Here is a 23617-nt window from a genome sequence, read left to right on the forward strand (position 1 = left end):
CCTAGGGAGTCGCTGTAGCAGGGGCGCTTTTTCAATAATCTGCATGGTATAGGTAAACTAGGATGAGGGCACAGGGTGGTATCGGGGGGTGCTGTGGAGACCTTTTGTCTAGGGCACCAGTTGACCTAGGGCACCAGTTGACCAAAGGCCGGTCCTGCACCATACCAGCATGTCACTTGTTCGGACATGCTAAGTCAAAATTGTATGTTACTTACAGTGAGGCTGAAGATAATGAACCTACTGGCTGATAAAGTTAACTCTAAGTTTACCCCCTTTCCCCTGTCTGTCCCTCAAGATATACCTGAAATGGGCTCACTTCCAGCCATCACACAAGACCAAGTTTTTAAACTGCTATCCAAAGCTAAAAGTATTGCATCAAAGGGTCCTGACATTATCCTTGGATGCATTTTAAGTAGCATGAAGCACAATTTAGCCACACCCCCTAACAACACTGTTCAGTCTCAGCCTCCAAACAGGTTTTGTACCAAGCAAATAGACAACAGCTACAGTCATTCCCTTGAATAAGAGAGGACCTTCCTCAGACCCAGGCAATTACAGATCCATAAGTCTGACCAGCCTCATATGCAAAGCTGGGAAAGATTTATCATAGACTTAGTCAGGACATAGATAGCCTGTAAACACTGAACCTGTCTCAGTTTGGATTCATAGGTTCATACTAGGCTATCTGCCCTAGGACATTTATAAGTCTAGCCAGAGTATGTTTGGCTTTCGCCACCCATTTTAAATTAATTTTGCTATGCCTTTTTTGAGGTTAGTATACTGTGCCTCTGTCTAACAGTGACACAGAAGTGACACCCGGGGTAAACCTACGATCTCCCATCCACTCATTTTAAAACCCAAGATTAGAATCAAACCATGTACTTTGTGTTTAGAAGGTGAAGACTTTAACTATTATGCCAAACCCACCCCAAGTGGTCATGCTTACTCAGTCAGATGGATGTTTTATGAAAAGGTCAACATAGCAATGGATGAAGGCAAAACAGTACACATTGCATACCTCAGCCTGGCCAAAACTTTCTGCACAATTGAATTCTGCACTCAGGCATAGTAGATAAGCTAAATACATTGGTAATAATCCCATGTCACCCACTAAGTTGACAACTCGCTCACAGATGGGAAGCAAATAATCAACCTTGGGGAAGTTACCTGCACAAAGAGACCAGTCACCAGTGGAGCCCTCATGTATTCTGGGTTGGGACCACTCCTGTGTGGCATCTACTTTTATGAAATAAAGGCCAATACCAAAGGGTTATGGCTGTCTTAAGTTTGCAGATGCCTGCAAGCTAGGAGCAGTCATTGAATCCCCAAATGACTTAGCTGTCCTGCAAGAAGACTTGTCTCAAAATAAAAAAAGTGGTGCCAAAATCATAGACTGAAACTAATTGCCAAAAATCTATTATTGTATTCCTTGAGAGGTCAGCTACTCCAGGAAGCTACCACATTGGCAATACATCCCTAAGAGTTGACCCAGTTGTTCAGGATTTGGGAGCTTATGTGGATAGTGACCTAACTTTTTACCAACATGAGTTTCTTTTGTAAAAAAAGTGCTTTTATATTGCACAGCTTATAAACAAAAGGATTATGTCTAGTCTAGATCTAGGGATGTCATATCCCCATTTACTCTGCCATCATTAAACCAGTCATTGAATTTACTGTCATGTTTGACATGCATTTGTCCAGACACATGTAACAACTAGAACACTCACAGGGATACTTTACTAAAAGAATATAAGGCCTAAGCAACATGTCCTGCATGGACCAACTCAAAGCCTTGTCACTGTACGCAGTATCCTACAGACTGCTAAGAGGTGATCTGTATCTAACATGCAAGCCATCCTCTAATTCTCTTTGGATGGATTTACTGCACATCAGCAAGTCAAATGGCATATAAAATAGTCTGTTGATCTAAAACGCTTTTGCAGTATCAGTAGAATGGTTTGAAGTGGCAATTACAGTATATCTTGCAGAGGATACCGCTGCTGGGGAACAGACATCCTATCTACATAAAATAAAAGTTCATCCCTGTCCATTTTCAAGCACAAGTTAGATCTGTGGATGGGAAAACAGAAAATTTATTGATGGACAGAGGCACCTCCTAAATGCTTTATGCCATCCTTCAGATTGTATGTGTTATGATCCCAGTTACTGTCATTAGGAGATAATACATATATATATATATATATATATATATATATATATATATATATATATATATATATATATTTTTTTTTCAAGCATGGAATGGGTAAGGCCAATCTGTATCCAAATGGGATGCATTATTTTGAGTGTAAGAAGCGAAATTTGCTAGGCTTAAAATGGTGCATAAGGGCAGGTAGCCCTATACTTAGCTGTGAACTTTGTGATGATCAGACGCAGTTCATTCATTTTATTTAACATATCCTGTCTCATCTGAGCAGGTGCGATTACCTTATTAGACTTAAACAATAAAACGTGCATACATCTCTTTACGGTGTTAGAAAACATGACTGAAAGTAGTGAGCTCGCGGGACAAGTTTGTTTTGCCTGTCATAATGAACTCTTAGGTACAGCATGTTTGCATATTCTTAGACAAATATTTTAAGTCCGTTTATTTTGTCAGCATATGTCAGTAGCAGTGTAATAGTCTGTAAGCGCTCCAGCATTTTTGTTTAAGGAAAAGTAGAAGTGCTTTGTTTACTCTGCAAAATACATTTTTTATCTGCCATATATGACACTCTGATGATATACTTCTGTTGGTCGAATAGGAATCTCAGCAATCATAGCAGTCATGGAAAAATTCAGCGCAACTGTGTCTTGACTGTTTCCCATCCTAGACTGTAACTTCAGTCTCAAGGAGAACTAAGCTTGTCAAACTCAGAATTTACGAACATCCATTCAATTATCCAAGTTGGGTTATAAAATAATACATAATGGAGAGACAGTCTATTCTATAGATACATGTTTCCAGGGAGGCTGCTGAGTAATGAATCTCTCTCTCCACCATGTTATATTTGCCTGCTGAAGAAGGTTTAGATTTCTGGTTCTGGTATTTCTGAAACCGTTTCACTTATGAGGCACAAGAGATGCAAGACACTGAGTCTCTTACTGTATGGAAAGGAAGGCATAGGTCTACTCTGAGGAACCTGTGTGTTAAAAACAAAAGGGAAGTATTTCCAACCTTTATTGGTAGATTAGGGTTTTTAAGCCCATAATCATCTTAGTTAAGAGCTTGTGGTAGTGGTGGGGGATTTCCATTTGTTTGGTGTGTCTATTGAGGTGCATCCCAAACAGGGCATCGCATTCTATAACTGGCCTCATCAGTAATGACCTCTGTAGGTTTGGATACGTTTTCTTAAGTGATTAGCTATGTTGTGTAGAAGGATTTCCTGGCAAATGCTATTAAATTGTGGGACTTATAAACCCAGGTACCAAGGTCTATAACTAGAATTTAATTCAAGCCTGTTTTTGGCTGTCCATCTTACTGCATAGGGATCTACTTGTAATGCATTCAATTTACTAATAATGCTAGCATGAGAGATGATGACAGATGCCTTGGCTAAATCAAGGTAAGCTGTGGGGACAGGGTGATCACTGTCAGTAGCTTGCGTTACCCTTTCAAAGATGTTCAACAGATTCGTTAGACAGGATCTACTCTGTACAAAACCAAATTGCTGTAGGTTTAGCCCAAGGAGATGTTTAATGTCAATGATTATAGTATGTTCCATGACCTTACAAATAAGACTAAGCAGGTTAATGGTCCTGTAATTCCTGGGTCCATAGTGTGACCTCCTTTTTGAGTGGCATCACCACTACTGTGTGTTATACTTCCAGCCTGTTGCTAGGCTCCGGTTAAATAGTTTATGAATTGGCTCCATCAGGGCATGTTAGTACTGTTTATCAAACAGCCTGGTATATTACCACCAGGGCATGATTAGTACTGTTTATCAAGAAGTGTGGTATGTTTTCCTGCCCCACGGAGGAAGCATTTTTGGCACTGGGCAGATCTATCAGTACATTATCTTTAATAATGATGGGAAGGTTTGAAAGATTCAAGGAAAGGAGGAGTTTAGATTGTCATAACGGGAGCATACCTGTCAAGTGCCCAGATTTTCACAGAATGTGTAGATTTTGTGTCTCATATTTCTGTCTGCTTCTCATAAAATTTGTAGTTTCTGACAAATCTGTAGGTCATCCGAGGATTAAAATCATGAACTAATGTCCTATATATGAGTTTCAGAATTTGTAGCTTTCAGAAAATGCATGCTAACTCAGATTATGTTAATCTTGCTACTTTCTAAGTGCATAAGAGCAGTATTTAAAATGTGTCCATCTTGTTTGGGCATTTTTGCCATCATTACTTCAGGCTTTGTTTAGATGAATTGCACTAACAGGTTGAGAGGTATGAACAGGAGTAAAACTCATACTGAATTTATTTCTAGTATATTGGAAATAACCACTGGGCCTGAGTAAGTTATGCATTTTTCATGGATTTAATGCACTGCAGGGGTGTGAGTCTTAAATTTCCTAACATAGCTAAAAAAGGATTTACGTCTCTCCTTGGCTACTGATACTGATCTGTCTTATGGGCTGCTTTAGTACGTTTTCTCCTCTTATTATATCTGGAGTGTTTCTCCCCAGGCCTCCACTGAAAATAGGCTATGTCTTAAGTAGGACTTTCCCAGACAACAAATGTTAAATAATAAAAAAAAAAAAAAAAATATATCTATATATATATATATACATATATATATATATATATATATATACATATATATATATATATATATATTTGCATATTTTATTTATTTACCAGGAAATTCTGAATAGGAGAGAGCCCATTTTCAGCAGAGGCCCAGGGAGAAATGCTTCAGATGCATGTCTTTGGGATATGGGAGGAAACTGGAGCACACAGAGGAAACCCACATGAGCACAGGGAGGACATGCAGACTCTACACCAAAGGCACCCTAGCCAAGAATTGGTTCAGAGAACCTCTTGCTTTGAGGTGACAATACTAACCGCTGCACCACTGTGCTGCATATCTGTATAGATGTGTATATATATATATATATATATATATATATATGTATATGTATATATATCTATATATATATATATGTATATATATATATATATATATATATATATATGTATATATATATATATATATATATATATATGTATATACATATATATATATATGTGTCTACGTCATAAGATCGACAGACCATTTGATAGACATTCATTTGGTCGACAGCTCATTTGGTCAACAAACAGTATTCAAGGCACTTAACAGACATTTGCCCCCCTCCCCAATGATGTGCGACCCTGGAGTTGATATATATAGTTAGAGGAGGTGTGGGGGGCACAGCCCTCCACATTGGGAGGTGTGGGAGGCGAAGCCCCTCACCTATTCTCATTTAAAATGTGTAGTTTTTGTTGTATTTTCATGTTTCTTTTCATGTTTCATGTGCCCCCTCACACCCCCCCAACTATGTATATCAACTCCAGGGTCGCACAACATTGGGGAGGGGTGCAAATCCCAGATTGTTGCCTTGAATATTGGTTGTTGACCAAATGAGCTATCTACCAAATGAATGTCAATCAAATGGTCTGTCGATCTTATGAAGTAGTCCCATATATATATATATATATATATATATATAGGTTCATAGGCAAGTACTAGGCTATCTGTCTGAGGGCATCTATAAGCCTAGCCAGAATGTGTTGGCTTTCGCTGCCCCCTTAGATTAGTTTCCTGTGCCTCGGTCCATAAGAGCCATTAGTTCCCTGTGCCTCTGTCCAGCAGAGCCACTGCAGTGTTCCCCGGTGTAAATTTTCTGTTTCCCATCCACTCGTCAAGGTTTCTCTTGAAGAGTGTTAGTGAGGGACTCTGCCTAATGTAGATTGGAATCCTGTTCCAAAGCATGGGGAGTCTCTGGGACAGGAATCTATCCCTCCAGCATGTCCTATTTATCATTGTGGAGAGGTTTAGATCCCTAGAGCGTGTGGCTCTTGGGGATTTGTTTTTTTTTAGGTGGAGCATGTCCATCAATTCTGGGTTGGACATGGCCTTGTATGTCAGGCAGAGATCACCTCTGAGTAAGCAGTATGCAACCACATACAGCTGGAGTTTCTTCAGTTGGGCTGCATAGGGCATATGTTTGAGGCCAGTAATCCTCTTGATGAGGTACTTCTGTGGTCTTTCCAGCTGTTGCAGGTGTCTTGTAAGGTGCATCTCAAATGGAGCGCTGTACTCTATGATGGGTCTGATGAGTAGAATGGCACAATAACCTCTTCTGTTCTAGATGCAAACTCATTTGTGATTAGGTGGGCCACATAGAAGAATTTTCTAACCACCTTGACAATATGATTATCAAAGGAGAGATTTTTATCTACTTGGGTCCCCAGATCCCTTATTACATTTTCTGTATTTAGGGGACTACCACATATGTGGTAGTTTGCGAGTACTTTGTTTTTTCCAAAATGGATGACTATGCACTTTTTGGCATTTAGCTTGAGGCCATGATTTTGACATCAGGTATCCTTCTCAGTGAGACCCTTCTGGAGGATGCCTGTATCAGCTGGAGAGTCAATTATGGCCCCCAGTTTGCAGTTGTCTGCAAACTTGGTCAGCCATAGTCCTCCTATGCTTGCCTGTACCTCTGAGAAGTATATACCAAACAGAAGGGGTCCCAGGAATGAGCCCTGGGAGGCACCACTTGTAACTGGTTTAGAGTTGGACCTAGAGCCTGCAACTGTCACTATGTGGGTTCTATCCATGAGCCAACTGGCAGCCCATCTCATGATGTTGGGGTTTATGTTCAGGCTGGTGAGCTTGTCTATAATACCAAATGGGGAATGATGTCGAAAGCCTTTGCAAGGTCTAGGTAGGCTGTGTGCACCTCCTTTCCCTCGTCTAAAGCCTTAGTAACTGTCTCAAAGAATATATATATATATATATATATATATATATATATATATATATATATATATATATATATATAGAGAGAGAGAGAGGGGTGTACTATCATGATGTCAATGATCATTTCTATTTTGAACTAAAACGTTGATTTGTTTTCTCAAAATGTGACATTTATGAGGTGTAAATGTTGAACATAAACCAGTAATATTGATTCGCCATAATTCAACATCCCATTTCCCATGCACCTACCAGAAAAGGAACACTAGTTCTTGTTGTGAGTAGTACAAACATACTGCTCAACACTAAACTTTATGCTGATATGAACTTTCGATACAGAGATGTTCAACAAGATGAACATTCAAAAATCTAATTTTTGAATGTTCCATCTGCGAAGCATCTCTATTCACAATTTTCATAGTAAACCATATATATATATATATATATAGATATATATAAATGCATAAAACACAGCTGAATTTTTTCCATAAGTAGCTTCTTCCACACATGGAAATATTACCTATTAAATATTAACAAGACACATGAACAATTTCTCTTACAAGTTCTGATTACCACAGTAAGTGTAAGCTAGGACTTCTGCTACTTTTGAAATTATCCAAATACTGAACATTTTCTGTGTTTCCAAGCATGAGCACTTGCAGAGTCAAACTTGTAGTAAGTGACAGATTTAGGACGTGTCTGATTCAGCAACTCAGCTGTGCCGGATTTTGTCTCATAAATCGTTTATGATTACAGCTTGTCTAATGACAATCATTATATTTTCATGCTTTTTATTAGTCAGAAAATGAATGTTGCTGCAAACTCTGTTGTTCTAATAACACTTTACATAAATTAGAGTAATGTTTAAAACTTGTCCCTGATTTTGGTCCTTTATTCCCCACCCCCCTATTATTTTTGGCTTTGTCCAGAATTCTTGGTGAAATAAGTTGCTACGATTCTGATGAGCTGGAATGATAGGACTACTGATGTTATAAAGTGTCCCATACTTTGTATTATTGTGAAACATCTGCATACACTATAATATATCCGAAATCCAGTGCAAATATAAAATAAATCTGGAAAACACTGATTCTTTTAAAGTTCATCCGAAGGGAGAGCATGGCAAAGCAGGAGCTTGTCTTAGCAAACAGTGGGCATAAGGCAGAGACTAGTTCTTGGATGGGCACAAATCCTGTTAACCCCTCCAGGAAGCATGCAGACTAAGGCACTCCTGTACCCCAAAAGCAAATTTTTGGGCAGTTTTAGTCACATGCTACTTCACAAAATTGCATGTCTTTGCAGTGTGGAGAAAACTTCATAGACACTGGCAGGGCTGTCAGATTCCTCACAGCTAGAAACCAAACCAAGGGATCACATTCAGACTGGATAGGCTCAGTAACCATGTGCAAACTCTGGACATGTACTTCCTCCCACACAAACCTATTAAACTAGAATTTCAAAAAGACTGCTTATTTATAATGCTGTCAACAGTAATTCAGCACCTGCTTACAGGGTATGTATCCTGTTTTGGCATTTTACAGACATAAAGATAAAGCATTCTGGCTTGTACACAGAAAACATTTTACACATCCTTATCTTCTGGAATTGTGTACTTGAAATGAATTTTTCAGCTAGTAACACTTCGTAAAAGAGAAAAACAGAATGCATACTCAGAGAACCACAGATAAGAATGAAAAAAACAATGTTTGTTCACAAATTCCTTTTCAAATGCTTTGGCTTGCCCTTGCCTTGGTGGTTAATAATAACCTGTTATCTCTTCTGACATTTCCAATGAATAATGTCACTAGAATTCCACATAACTGCATATTGCAACTTCATTGAACACCACATATATAAAACTGTTACAAATGAACATTACACATGCTGTTCCACTTTAAACTGTGTGTAGAATAATGCAGTCACACCGTATAAAAGTTATTGCATACAGAGGTATTTGAAGGCAATGCACAATGTTGGTAATATGTTTGCTCTGCCCAAGACGCAGTATGACTAGACTACCATTATTTCTTTGAAAATTAAGGCTAAGGGGGATAAGGGCTGCTAATAAATTCATGCTTTTAGCCATTGGTTTGATTTCCTCTAAGTGGTGTAGCTAACAATCTTTGTACCCTTCATCTATCCCAGAACATTCAAGTCCCACAATCTGGCTGCTTGTTGAAACCAATCTCCTTCCCTTATGGGTAACGGTACAAATATTGTCTTTTCTTGTAGGACTGACATAACATTAAAATTGCTTTAAATTTTGCACTGTAATAGTTTTGTAAAAAGCCATTCTCATAAACAGCCACTGTTGCGACCAAGTGTGCCATATCCATAAAACAATTGGCAATGACATAAACTTACCACGTAGCTTGCATTTCTGCTGTTTCATGCTAACATTTTTATTTTATTTTTGAAGCTATGCACACTGTACCACTGGGTGTCATTTGCAGTCATGACCTTGTACAGAATAAAAATCTTAAGCAAGAACTACATAAGAGATATGCAAATTTATTCAATGAATGCAAAATTAAACAGGGAGTACTACCAGGGACATTTTAGTGACAACTATTTACATAGGGACTTGGCACATTCAAAATACAAACACCCTAAAGCAGTAACATAAGTTATATACCTGTTATGCAATGAGCAATAGCAGAAATACTTGCCATAGGATCTGGTAACCCCTCAACAGAAATGCTCTACGTAATGCAGTTCTGGAGGGAGAGCACAAGAAGGCTTTTATTGTCTATCACATCTTTCCCTAACCTTATACACCAGCTTTGGATAAATAAAAAGAGGCAGAACACTGAATGTTACATCTTGCCTTAATGTTACTTATCTCAAAATAAAAAAGGCAGAACATTGCATATCACATCTTTTTACTGACAAGTTCAGATAAGTAAATAAGCATACAGAATATTGCAAATCACATTTTGCCCAAATATTCCAACTCTACCACAATCACAAAACTCAGTTCTTGCTGACATAAAGTTATCACTTGTCTTTTTCACACTCTTCCCCTATAGTTTTTACCTTTTATTTTATTTATTTATTTATTTTTGTAAGACAAATTGGACAACTTGTCTTGGACCTATTTCCCATCATGACTTTGTTACAGAATAAAAGTATTAAGCAAGACCTATGTAGCAGATACACTGAAGACACAAGTTGAAATAGTAAATGTTATATACAGAAGAATTATAAAAAAACAGTAACAGAGATATTGAAGTGCAACTTGTTCATATAGGATCTTGGTACTTCTTTGAAGAGTAATGTAAATTCATTTAACAAATACAAAATTAAACAGAGAGCAAACCATTTACAGGAACTTGAAATTCTTAAAACAGAAATTCTGCAATACACAAAAATAAATTAAACAGTGAGCAGTAGCAGGGTATAGGGGAAACTGGTCATTTGCCTAAGACCTGGTATTGAACAACAGAAATATTTCAGGTAATGCACATCTGCAGGGAATATATAAGAAGGCTTTCCTTGCCAACTCCAGATAAAATAAATTAAAAATATGGCAAAGACTGCATATTGTATCCTACCTTAATATTTAATGACAGCTCTAGTTAAAAGGCAAAACATTGCATATACAAGCCTGACACCATTTCTATAGTCTACAATGGGTATTGTTTTGTAAACACACTTATTTAAATGTTGCAGATCAATGCAAGTTCACATCTCACTTGGCTTTACAGTAGAAACCATGCTATTGACCAATCTACAGGTTCAGCTTGATTGACAATAAAACCAAGAGATGTTATTCCCTTTAATTCTGACTCTGGTGTATGTGGTTACTCCATATGTACTGAATATATGAAATCTTAGAAACTACTAACTCAGTCATGTTAGAATGAAACAAGTGATTGCCAAAGACTGCTGTGTTCACTTTTTGGGACATTTCAGTCTTTCCAGGTGTTGTTCCAACCTTGGAGTTGGTCAGACACATGGTTAGGGTGGGGTAAAGGCGGCAAACTCCCTGGGGACAAGATGTTAGAGGCTGTGATAGTTTAATACCGGCCTCCATTTCCGTATTGCATTTGTGAATGCCGATAAAGAAGTGAATGCTGATGTTGCTTTTTTAACCAGGAAACAGTGTCAGTAATAATGTTGTAGCACAAGACTTGCTACAAATGCTGCAGTTATCTAAAAGAATAAACCATTTTTCAGTCCTGTAATAAGATGTTGGGAAGAGCATACATGATTCAGAGTGCCAGATGGGGAAATCAAGCCCTTTTTTTTGCTATTCCCCCTTAGATTTGAGGGGCACAGGAATGCAGAATGGCACCACACAAGATGCTAGATGAGCTAGGTGTGATTCTGGAGTTGCTATATATCAGTTTAAGGGGCTTGGGAAGCTTAGTCACAACATGGGAGGTACAAGGGGTTTGCTACTGAAAAAAACAACTCATTTTGAGTTGTCCCATTGCTATATATAACTGGCAGCATTTGGATGTTGTAGAATGAAGCAGTCATGATGCTGTGGGTCTTTCTTTGTATAAGTGTTTTGCCTCTCATATCAGTAAGAACTAGTAATGGAGTATACATTACAGAATAGCTGTAATAGAAATTTTAATGCTGTATTCTTCAGGAGTTCAACTTAAGCCATCAAATAAATCTGCATAGGTTGTGAAAAAAATAAGTTTACTTAGACAATTTAGGATTCAAATGTGAAGACAGTGTCTGAGCATCAGTTTGTTTCATACTATGAAATTGATTTTGTCTCCTCAGGCAATACCTTACAGGCAGCAAAAATATTTGTTTTGACACTGCCATTCAGTGTGCGTATGATTTATCTCACTGCCTGTCCTACCTACATTGCAACTAGCTACTTTGGCAATTTTTTATAAGACCTTTCTTCCTTCTCTCTCTCTAGCAGGGTGCAAGGGAGTTACAGGTTCACTGGAAACTTAAATAAACACATAACAGTCTTCATCCAAGTAAGCAGTCTGAGTCCATTCAATCCAACCACCATTTAACTAGGACAAACTGTGTACCACCTCTGGCCTTGTGCTTTAAGTAAATGTTAGAGGCATCCAGTCTTCTGTGGGTGTCTTAGCCTGCATAGTCAGTAGTCTAAAGACAAGTGCTGTAGTGTCCTAGATTGTAAGCAATAACTTTATAGTTTGTAAACCCCCTCCACTGACATCCTGCTGGTCAACTTTAATTGCCTCCTTACTAATAGACACTGCCATTTGCTCCTACTACTCAGACTATTTCTCTTATGTTTTTCTTCACTTCTTCTAGATTTGTTACTCCCATTATTTATATCCTCCTCTCTTCAGTGGAACTGCATGCCTACAAGGAAGTCACCGTTGGTCTCCCCACTTCCTTTTTTATTTCTCCTTGCATGAAATAGTAACTAAACCAATTTCAGCTCTGAGCTAGTATTTGTGCAGTCAACATTGATTCAATCCACTCAACTGTCTCTTTAGTGTGTTTGTATTTTTGTATAGTGACCCTGCAAGCAAATAGACATGTATGTAGAGTGAAGTACTAATTTTGAACACCAGTCTGTTGGTTATATTTGTATGTAAATTATAAATATCATGGCAGGCTAAAACAGAGAACTGTGTCCACTATAATAGCTCCATTTTCTTAGACAACAGCAGTCCCATTTGTACTTTCTCCCTTAGCTGTAATCAATTCATTATTTTAGCAGTCCAATATCTCCCTTTCATAATTTTGTTTCTCTTCTTGTGTAACAACATTTGAGTTCTCAGACAGCATTTTCCCAGAGCTGAACTATCATATTCTGGCTTATTTTTTCTTTTTGTTTTGCTAGTCTATGGGGGTTGAGGAAGGCTTTTGGACTTTGCATTTGAAAGTCCATAGAAACCTCCTTACATTACACAGTTGTTCACAGTCAAGTGCAATTTTTTACTGTTAACATTAGTCAGGTCAAGTTTATACTGGACTAACTCTCTTTCTAAAACCATGTCCTAAGTTCACTCCGCTCACCTACCCTACCCCCAAATCTAACCCACCACCCTCTCACTCTACCTTTGTAATTCTATAGCACCACCCACATATTCCTCTAACCATTTGTATCAGTTTTCTCCAGCTGGAAAACAATCAATACAATTATTCACAATAGTAACATCCACTCTAGTTTATCACCCAAGACTCTGTCACAATTTGCCTTAATCCTTTCTTCCTGTAACTATCAAACTACAACCAACCCACTACCCTCCTAACATTTTTCATCCTAATTTTTAACAAAGATAAAACCCAAGTTAAATAAGATCCCCCTAACTTAGATTATTGTACTATTTCTCACTCTACTACCCTTTACACCAATTATCAAATATACCTCCTTCAAATACTTAGGACTTCAACCAGTCCTCACAAAGAATATCAGTATTTACTAAGTCTGTCTTTCTCCATAACATCCTAACTCTACAAACAAACCACATCTGGTTTATTTTACTATAAATATCTTAAAACTAAGCATCCAAATTTATGATCAAATATCAAACCAAGATCAAAATATAACTGGCCACACTCTTTGCTCTGTAAAATATCAATTCAAAAAATTAGCAGAGAGATTCACCCCAACTGTGGTCCCACTGTTCATAAAGCCATCACTTCCAACTCCCAAATAAACCAGTCACCTAACACATCTCACCAAAACAAAATTGAAACTCACCTTACTAAATATGAAACTAAGAAGTATGTGCAAAGAAAGCCATGACATACATGCTTTTCATGTCACATACACTCCTGATATAGTCAAGGTTACTGAAACTTGGTTAAAAAAAAAACAAAGGATAAGGAGTCCACCCCCCAGATACAATATATTCAGGCATGACAGAACAAGTGTGCAGGTGGTATGGTAAGCATCTATAAAAATTCCCTAACCATTACCTTACTTTCACAGGAGATACACAAATTTAACTGAATCACTAATAACACTCCTAAAAATCAACAATAGGAAAACCATATATTTAACAGCAATTTACCACCAGAGACTAACTTTGATACTGCTGAAAGCATCCTGCATTGGATATCACAACAAATTAACCATGAAACTATAATACTTGGGGACTTAAATATAGACTGGCAACTCATAAATTCCTGTACCCCCACTGAATCTGTAAACTTGTTCAACTTCAGACAATTAATAACCACATCTGTTAGAACCAAAAAAAACTTCAGGGAGACACTCAACATTATACTGGATCCTTACAAACAAACCAGACAAACTGACAAAAGTAGGCTGCCTATAGGATAGCGTAAGTGACTCCATACCAACATATGCTATTAGAACTCACCATAACTTAGATAAACATATTATCTATAGTCAAATTCGAAATACAACCAATTTCAGCAAAGATATTTTCAATGCAACACTAAAAAAAGTATGACTGGAATGTACTTAGAACAACTCTGTATTTAGAACAAAGCTGATAGATACTACTGTAGAACACTTTAATAACATCTTCTTACAGACCTTAATTAATCTCGCACTAGTGCTTAATAAAATAGTAAAACTCAACCCCACACCATGGCTGACAAAGAAAACAAAAACAATCATGATAAAAAGGGATGAAGCTTGGAAAAACTGGTATAAAAGTAGAACTCACAATGCCCTCCAGCAATTTAGACATCTTACAAACCTTGCAAAACTCCATGTCAAACAGTTAATATAAGCAAACATACTGTACCAACCTACAAGACAAACATATAAACAAACCAAAATTTTTGGGTCATTAGTAAATTAATTACTCTTCTCTGGCAAGACCACTAGTCCCTCTCCAAAAACAGACAATATGACCGACTCTATCCCCACACTGCTTAATTCCTACTGTATACAATCAGTATTATCCCTCTTAGACAGTAACACATCTGCACTCCTCAGTCTACCCCTTCCCAATCAAAACCACCCATAGCTCTTCAATTTTAGTTCAAAACCTACCTCATTCATAAGGTAGTTGCTCCTTAAACTGTAGACTACTTCTATAGCTATAGATCAACTACCATCAGACTACCTAAAAATGTCTGCAGAAGTCCTAGCCTTCCCTCTGTCCATACCAATTAATAGGTCCGTAGCAGAAAGATATGTCCCATCACTGTGGAAAAATCCTACGTCATACCACTGCACAAAGGTGGCACATCTAGAAAGTTTAATAACTACAGACAGATAGTGATTCTGTCCCCTATCCAAAATATTGGAGAAATACATCCATATGCAGCTGATGCAGTACTTAACCTCAAATAACCCACTCTCAGAAACACAACATAGCTTTAGGCCACAATACAGCACCACTACTGCTGTACTACATTTTATCAATGTAATAAACTGACATAGAATGGATGGTCTGCTTGTTCTTAGACTTGTCCAAGGCATCTACTCACATATAAAACAATAAGAAATAACAAAAACTTCAAACTTAATACATTTTTAGAAAAACTTAAATTGTGCAATTAGTCAATTCTAAAACAACTTCCATTAGCTGAGGCAGTACCACACTTTAATAACACATTCCTGGCCATCCTTGGCAACCATGCACCTACACGCTCTATTAGAATTAAAACAAAAGTTGCCCCCGGCTCACTAAAGAAACCAGACTAAAGATCATCCAAAGAAATAATGCCTGGAAAACCTGGCGCTCCTCTAAAGCCTTACCAGATCAACTCAAATTTCGACAATATAGGAATAATACAAAAAAATCCATATTACTAGACAAAAAAAATATATATATATATATATTTCTGCCATCTACAGCAGAAACACCACAACAAGCCACAGACATTCTGGGCAGGTATTAACAAACTCCTCCACCCAGGGCAATCCACAACTCCAACCCCCTCAGCCCCAACCCAAAAATCGCCAGAGTCCATTGCCAACACCTTCAACAGTTTCTTTACAGAAACCATTCATGCCTTTGCTAGCAAACTTAAACCCACTTGTCCTAACACTGAAACCCATAAACCCAGTGTCATTCTCTCCTTTATCTTCCAAAAAGTTCCGACTTCACTCATTAGAGCCCTAATTAAAAAACTCAAACCAACCATCCTTTCAGCTGACCTCCTCCCTGCAGACTCCCTGCAAAAAGCTGCTGAAGTTATGGCATACCCTATCTCTATTTTGATAAACAAAACCATAACTGAAGCCTCTATCTCCTCTATGAAAAATATCACATGTCATACCACTCCACAAAGGAGGTTGCTTCATTGAGCTATCAAACTATAGACCAATAGCTATCCTTTCCCCTCTGGCTAAAATTATGGAAAAGTGTATCCATAAACAACTTTTACACTACCTTATTCAATGTAATCTTCTGACCAACTTCCAGCATGGATTTAGACCACAGCACAGTATCACCTCAGCCATCCTCTCCTTTTCTAATGTCATAAATTCCATCTGTAACGACCACAAACTATCTTCTGCTCTGTTTCTTGATCTTTCCAAGGCCTTTGACATGGTTAACCACCAGCAACTCTTACTTACCCTAAATAAAATATCCCTAAATAACCATGCCATACAATGGTTTCATTCTTATCTTAGTGGAAGACAGCAGGCTGTCCTTTGGCAGGACAAACTCTCCACCCTTCTCCCCATTACCCTTGGTGTCCCTCAAGGCTCGATATTAGGTTCCCTTTTTTTCTCCCTCTTTATCATTGACCTCCATACTGTAATACCAGACGCATCCTATATACAATATGCCAATGACTCCACCCTGATTTGCTCAGCCTCTACCCCTACAGATCTCCTTAGTTTAACCCAAAAACCTTTAATACAATGGAAAACTGGATCCCTAATCAACAGCTGATGTTAAACCCTAATAAAACAAAGCTTATTTATTTATATATTTGCAGTTTGTTTTCCAGGATAGTCCATTGGGCTACAAGGAGTCCATTTTCAGTGGAGTCCTGGGGAGAAAAGCTCCAGAGAAATGCAAATACATAGTACAAAAAGAGCACAAATCCATAATATACATTTCAATTAAATGTTAAATACATATTTTGTATAGTACAAACCCATATTGCACAATTCAAATAGATGTTATATAATACAGAAATAAAAGATTTTCATTAGGAAAATGACATCAGGTTAATTTAGTAAGCAGTATTTTTTTAGGGAATTACAATGAGGTAAGGATGTAAAACTTTAAGAGGTAGTGGCAGCAACAAAGTTTGGAAAGTTAGGAAGAAAGTGTGGCAGAATTAGATTGGATGAGAGCAAGAGCATTTCCATTTTGAAATAAGGTGCGGGTGCAGTGAGATTTAACAAGGAGAGACTGCTGGTTGTGTGGATGGGAGAAGGGAGAGAGTTCCAGAGGTGTGCAAGAGAGAAGGACATCAATTGATTCCCAGCAGGATGTGTTGGTTTATGCAGTTTAATTAGGTTTTGGGAATTGGATGTTAGGAGTCTATCTGGTTTATGCATTTCAAAGGTATTTGCTAGGAAGGGGCAGAGAAATGGGTTATGAATAAGTCTGTGTGCTTGGATGAGCTGGATATATGTGAGGAAGTTTGGTAATTCTAGCCAGCTTGGTTGGTGAAGGGAATTACAGTGGTGAGAAGAGGCTCTATGACTTGCCACAAATTTGGATATTTTGTTATAACAAGATAAGAGTCTTGTTTTGAGGGAAGATTGTAGGCTGGTTAGGATAGGTGTGCCATATAAAAGGGATGGGATGATGTATGTATTAGCTAATGTAATCCTGGTGGTGGGAGAGATAAAGTGACTGTGGCAGTAAAGCATACCTAATTTTTTATGTTTTTTTTATATTTCCTTGTAGATGCTTATCAAATTTTAGTTGATTGTCAATGATAATTCCTAGTAATTTTGTGTCAGAGACTAGTTGTAGGGGGTATTGTCATTGCTGGTAATTATGAAGGATTTTGTTTGTCTAGGGAAGAGGTCTGGGATCCATTGAATAACATAAGTTTTATTGTGGTTGCATTAAGGGCTAGATGGTTGTGGAGCATTCACTGTTCGGTGGAAGAGAAGGTGGCTTGTGTTAGATTGTTTAGAGTTGTGATGGAAGGGGGGAACCGATTATAGTAGAATCATCTGCATATTGGATGAGACTGGAGTTAGGAATGGCTTGGAAGAAATCATTTATGGATATGTTGAATAGTAAGGGACCTAGAATGGAACATTGGGGGACGCCTGTGGATGTATTAAGGAAGGGTGAGGTAGCTTTTTTCCATTTAACTGTTTGTTGCCTGTTTGTGTGATAGCTTGAAAACCACTGGGTAGAGGAAGGGGATAGGTTAAGTTTAGAGAGTTTGGTAAGAAGAAGGCTGTGGGAAATAGTGTCAAATGCCTTAGAGGGGTTGAGGAAAAGAGTGGATACGAAGTGGCCAGAGTCGCAGGCTTTGTTGATTGTTTCTAGGAAGGAGAGCAGAGCAGTGGAGGTACTATGATCTTGTCTAAAGCCATGTTATGTGGGAGTAAGAAGCTGATTATTGATGAGGTAGGGTAAGAGTTGTTGGTGTGCACACTTTTCAAGTAGCTTAGAAATAGGGGATAGGATGGTGATAGGGCGAATGTTTGGGATGTCATTATTATTGCCACCTTTATGGAGAGGAATAATAAAGGCCTTCTTCCAGAGCTGGGGAACCTGGCTTTCTGAGATAGACCGATTAATTAGTATGCTGATAGGGAGAGCAATGACTTCTGCAGCTACTTTTAGGAAGTAGGAGAGAATTGCATCAGGGGCATTGGAATCAGGTTTTAATTTTAGGAGAAGTTTTTTTATGGTGGATATAGAGATGGAATTGATAGAGAAAGGTGGAGGTTGGGGGCAAGGGATGCCAGGGGAGGAAGGGATGGGAGCACGCTGAGGAGGGGTTGTAGAGGTGTTGGTGAAGGATGATGTTAGCTTGCTTATGGATTCTATGAAGAAAGAGTTAAACTGGGTGTCCAAGTCCATGTCAGAGGCATCTGGGTTGGGGCAAGGGCTTTCTTTTTTTCCCTGGTTGAGGAGAGATGAGATTCCTTTCCAAAATAGTTTGGGATCAGTGGTGTGGTTGGTTTGGAGAGTGGAGAAATAGGCTTTATGGTCTAAGGTAGTACGTTTTTTGATTTTATTTCATAGTGGTTTATATTCGCTTAGGGCAATGGTGGTTTTATTTTTATGGTAACATGTCCAGGCTTTGTCATGGAGTCACACAGTAGCTAAGGTATTTTGGTTAACCAGGGTACAGGATTACTTTTTATACATTTTGTTTTTAGAGGGGCAAAGAAGTTGAGCAGGTTGGTGAAAGTAGAGTTAAAGTAGGATAGAGCATTATCTAGGGAAAGAGATTTTAATGGGTTTCAGTTTGTGCTTTTTAGTGCATTTGAGAAGGTTTCAGCATTGAAGTTCTTTAGGCAACGAGTGGAAATATAGGTGTGAGTTAGTTGTATAGAAGAGGGGAGATGGTGGGCAAAAGTGGGGAAATGGTCAGCTAGTGGGTCTGGGAGAATACCACTATCAGAGATATAGTGAGGATGGGATACTAGAATCCAGTCTATTGTAGTTCCAGTGATGGAGTTCTTGGAAGGCCTGGTAGTGGAATTGATTAGTTGTGTAAAGTTATATACATTAATATTGAGTGAGTTAGTTGGAGAGTGGATTGTGGCCCAATTTATGTTTATGTCCCCCAGGATTATGGTTTCATGAGTAATGTTGGTAGAGTCCCAGGAGAGAATATCTTCAAGGGGATGAGATATTGTCGCCAGGTGGAATATAGAGGGAGAGAACAAATATGAGTTTATGCTTGTTTAGGTGGAGTAGGGCTGGTATTATTTCTGACTTGCCAAATTTGCAAAATGGTTTGGTATAGGGGGTGAATAAGAGGGATGCTGAGTAAAGGAGTGCTACACCACCTCCCTTTTTTGTGTTCTGTCATTCCTTAACATGCGGTAGTTGGGAAGAGTTATTTCAGAATCTTGTATGTGGGACTTAAGCAAGGTTTCTGAAATGGAGAGAATATCGGGCTGGTTATGTAGAAGCCAGGCATGAAGGTTTGGAATTTTGTTACATAGGCTCTGAGCATTTAGAGCTGAGAAGTGGAGGGGTTGGATGCAGTATGGTAGAGGGGCCTGGGTTTGGGTGGAAGCTATTGCTCTTCTCCCCTACTTGCAAATTCTCTCAACCTTCATTTACTGTAACATCTAACAATGGGACCATAATCTCATCAGATATGTATACCAAATGCCTGGGTGTTATAACAGACAACAACCTCAGATGCAATGTGCATTCAAACCAAACTATTAAAACCGTTAATAAAAACCTGGCTTCCTATACAAAAACAAACCTTTTCTCATCCTCTAGCCAGGACTGCCATTGTCCATACCCATCTGCTTTCAACTTTATTCTATGCCACGCCAATACTCACTAACTTGAAGAAAACTGAAATCAGCAAACTCTCTAGATGCTACAATCAAATTGCTAGGTTTGCCACAGGAACTCCCTACAGGACACACCATTGTCAAAACCTAAACCTCTTAGGATGGCTAGAACTCCCCAGTCTAATTCAATATAATCAACTTCCTGTGGCATTCCAGGATATTAACCATCCAGAAAAAAATGCCCTCCCTTAAAAACATTATCCAACCCTACAAAAACACTAGGCCACTTCGTTCCACTACAAAACTTTTGCTTCAATCTGTTAAAGCTAACAACCTATCTGGAGAATCTTTGTTTGCAAATTCAGTAGGCAAAACCTGGAATTCACTCTCATCTGACCCTACTCTGAACCCCTCCCTTAATCAGTTCAAAAAATCTAATTCAGTACTTTAAAACTCACTGGTTATGTCCTTGCTCTAACCCTGACTAAAGCCTCATCTACTTCCATATCCCTGCAATTCTTTATTCACAGGGACTAACCTCTTGCACTAAAAGGTTTGAAAAGAGAAACTGTAACATCATTGCAGATACTCTGTATATAAGCTGCACCTATAGGTTTGATAAGAGAAACTGTAACATATTCTTATATATTTCTGAATATAAACTATATTCTTCAAAAGCTTGAAATGTGAGACTGTAACTTGTATGTTAATACAATATGTTTGTGTATATACTGTAACTTGCTTGTCTTTATCTGTTTGTAAGTTTGGAGCTTTTCTCCCCGGGCCTCCACTGAAAATGGACATGTGTCCAGTTAAACTATCCCGGTCAACAAATGTAAAATAAATAAAAAATAAATAAATAATTTGATACTGTCTCATACCAGCAACTGCTCTCCTCAATAGGATGTTCACAGTACTCCTTGTTGTGGTTCCATAGTTACCTATTTGGAAGGCATCAAGCCATTAAATGGCAACAATCCCACTCATACTTTCAACCAGTTACTACAGGTGCCACTTAGGGCTCTATCCCGGGTACTTTACTATTTAATATATTTATTAATGACCTCCACATCTCCACTTGCCATGCTAGTTTAGTTCAGTATGTAGATGACTCAACATTAATATGTGCGTCCTCAACAATAACTTCCAGGACATTACCCAAAAATTCTTTATCCTCTGTAAAAACCTGTCTCAAAGAATCAAACCTCCTACTCAATCCCAAGAAAACTAAGTTAATGGTTTTCACCCCAGAAAGTTGGAAAAATCAAAAGCAATATTTTTACCATAAAGTTTGAAAGTAATACTGTCATTAAGGCGGCAGCTCACAGTAAACTTCTAGGAATTATAATAGATGACAATCTCAAATATGACCACCATGTACTGCATACCATAAAATCTACACACCAGATACTTGGCTCAGTTTATAGGATCAATGGATTCCTTACAGATATTGCAAGACAAACTCTAGCCACCACCACCTCCTTACTGCCAACATTCTTATACACCACTGCTATCCTAACAAACATAAACAATACTCAAAGAAAGAAACTTGTCTCCTGCTACAGTAAAATAGCTAAATTTGTCACCATTCTCCCTCATAGGCACCACCATTCTCTTAGCTTAAAGCAATTAAACTGGCTTGAACTGCACAGCTGTCTAGCATATTCACAACTGACTACAGTACACAAACTCATTCATCATCCAGAAAAATGCCCTGTACTTCAAAACTTATTACTACCCTGCTGTCCAGCAAGGGACCTCCGTTCTAGTAACAAATTTTTATTACTTACAAATAACTAAAATAATCTTGCAGGAGACTCACCCTACTCCCAATGCATTACTAAACACTGAAATAGTATCCCCATGCAAATAAAACTCTCAGACAAACTCAATAGTTTTAAACCACTGCTTAAACAACATCTTAGTAAATCCTGGTACTCCACATGCTCATTACAGGGGTAAAACTGTTTTGCTTTAAAATACTATCCAAATACTCTCTTAAACATAATATTTTCAACCGCTTACTGAAGTGACAAAACAATTTTTATACATAACAAGGAATGTTGTACTTTGTAACTTTAAAACTATGGAATCTTGTTAAATCTTGTGTTTTCCTATGAATACTTGCTTGCTATGTAGAAATCTCATAGTTGTTTGTTCTTAATCTGTGGAGCCTTTCTCCCGGGCCTCTGCTGAAAATGGACATGTATCCAGTCGGACTCTCCCGGTCAACAAATGTAAAATAAAATAAAAATAAATAAAATAGATAACTGCTGTCTGCACAATCCATTAAGTTACAAGTGTGTCTTCTCTTTAGTAACTTCCACCTCTGTAAAATCTTAGAATGTGTATCTATAAATGTAACTACTATTTATGCATAAATAATAATAGAAATGTAACTATTCTGTGTTTGACTGGAACTTAGTATAATTCAATGTAAGCAAATAGAGATTTTTCTCCCCAGGTCTCTGCTGAAAATGGGAATTACCCAGTCAGACTTTCCCGGTAAGCAAATACAAATAAATAAGTTAGTTAATTAAATGAAAACATAGGCCTGGAACCTGACATAAACGTAAAACCAAAATAAAATACATATGTGCTCAAACCAGCTAAGCAACCACACAAGGCAAGGGAAAACCAATAAAAATAAATTTATTGAGCACTTTTGTCATTTGCAACAAATGACTTCTTCAGAATTTATTTATTTCTTTATTTATTTGCCATTTGTTAACCTGGTTGGTCTGGCTGGGCAGGTGCCCTTTTTCAGCAGGGACCTGAGGAGAAAAGCTCCAATTAGAGAACAGACATTTTTACAATCAAATAAAACATAGGCAGAATGATACCAAACAATATGGAAGAGTTTTTAAAAACTCCCTTCCCATATCACATGATTAAAACATCCAATGAAAAACACTTGAAAAATGAAAGGGATACAGTAACTCAGTAAGCAAACTTGTAGTTAAAGGGCAAACACATCTAAAAACATGACACAAATACAATTCTGCCCTAAAAATTTATGCATGAAAGAAATCCAAATGTAGGGAAAGGAAATCAGGTTGAATAAGAATGCAATTTCAAAACATTGGTGACAGAGAGAAAATAATTTTAACTGGGGAAGAACATACATTAAGTCTTATTTGCCATATGAATTCCCTTAACTCAAGGAGCTCTAACTAAGGTCTTCCCCGGGGATTTTTTTCTACCTTGTGTAGCCCATGAAATAAATTGCTAATAATGTGGTTTAACTTTGAAAGCATTCATCTTATTGTTTTGACTACATAAAGGCATATTATGTCTTGTCAGCTTGCATTTCAGATTTGTTAGCATTTTCATTTTCATCTCTGCAACTATTTGAAATAGTAGATCCCTCTGCTCGAATACCATGAGTCCTTTTGAG

The 23617-nt window shown here is 37.9% G+C and overlaps 1 protein-coding gene across 3 annotated transcripts in view; it reads left to right on the top strand.

The window, feature by feature from the left end:
- GULP1 (GULP PTB domain containing engulfment adaptor 1) overlaps positions 1 to 23617 on the top strand; it is a 4195041-nt gene that overhangs the window by 1397251 nt on the left and 2774173 nt on the right. The gene's annotated exons all lie outside the window — the stretch shown is intronic.

This window comes from Protopterus annectens, chromosome 6.part0 (genome assembly GCF_019279795.1).
Source record: "Protopterus annectens isolate FY-2018-M chromosome 6.part0, PAN1.0, whole genome shotgun sequence".
Taxonomy (NCBI): domain Eukaryota; kingdom Metazoa; phylum Chordata; order Ceratodontiformes; family Protopteridae; genus Protopterus; species Protopterus annectens.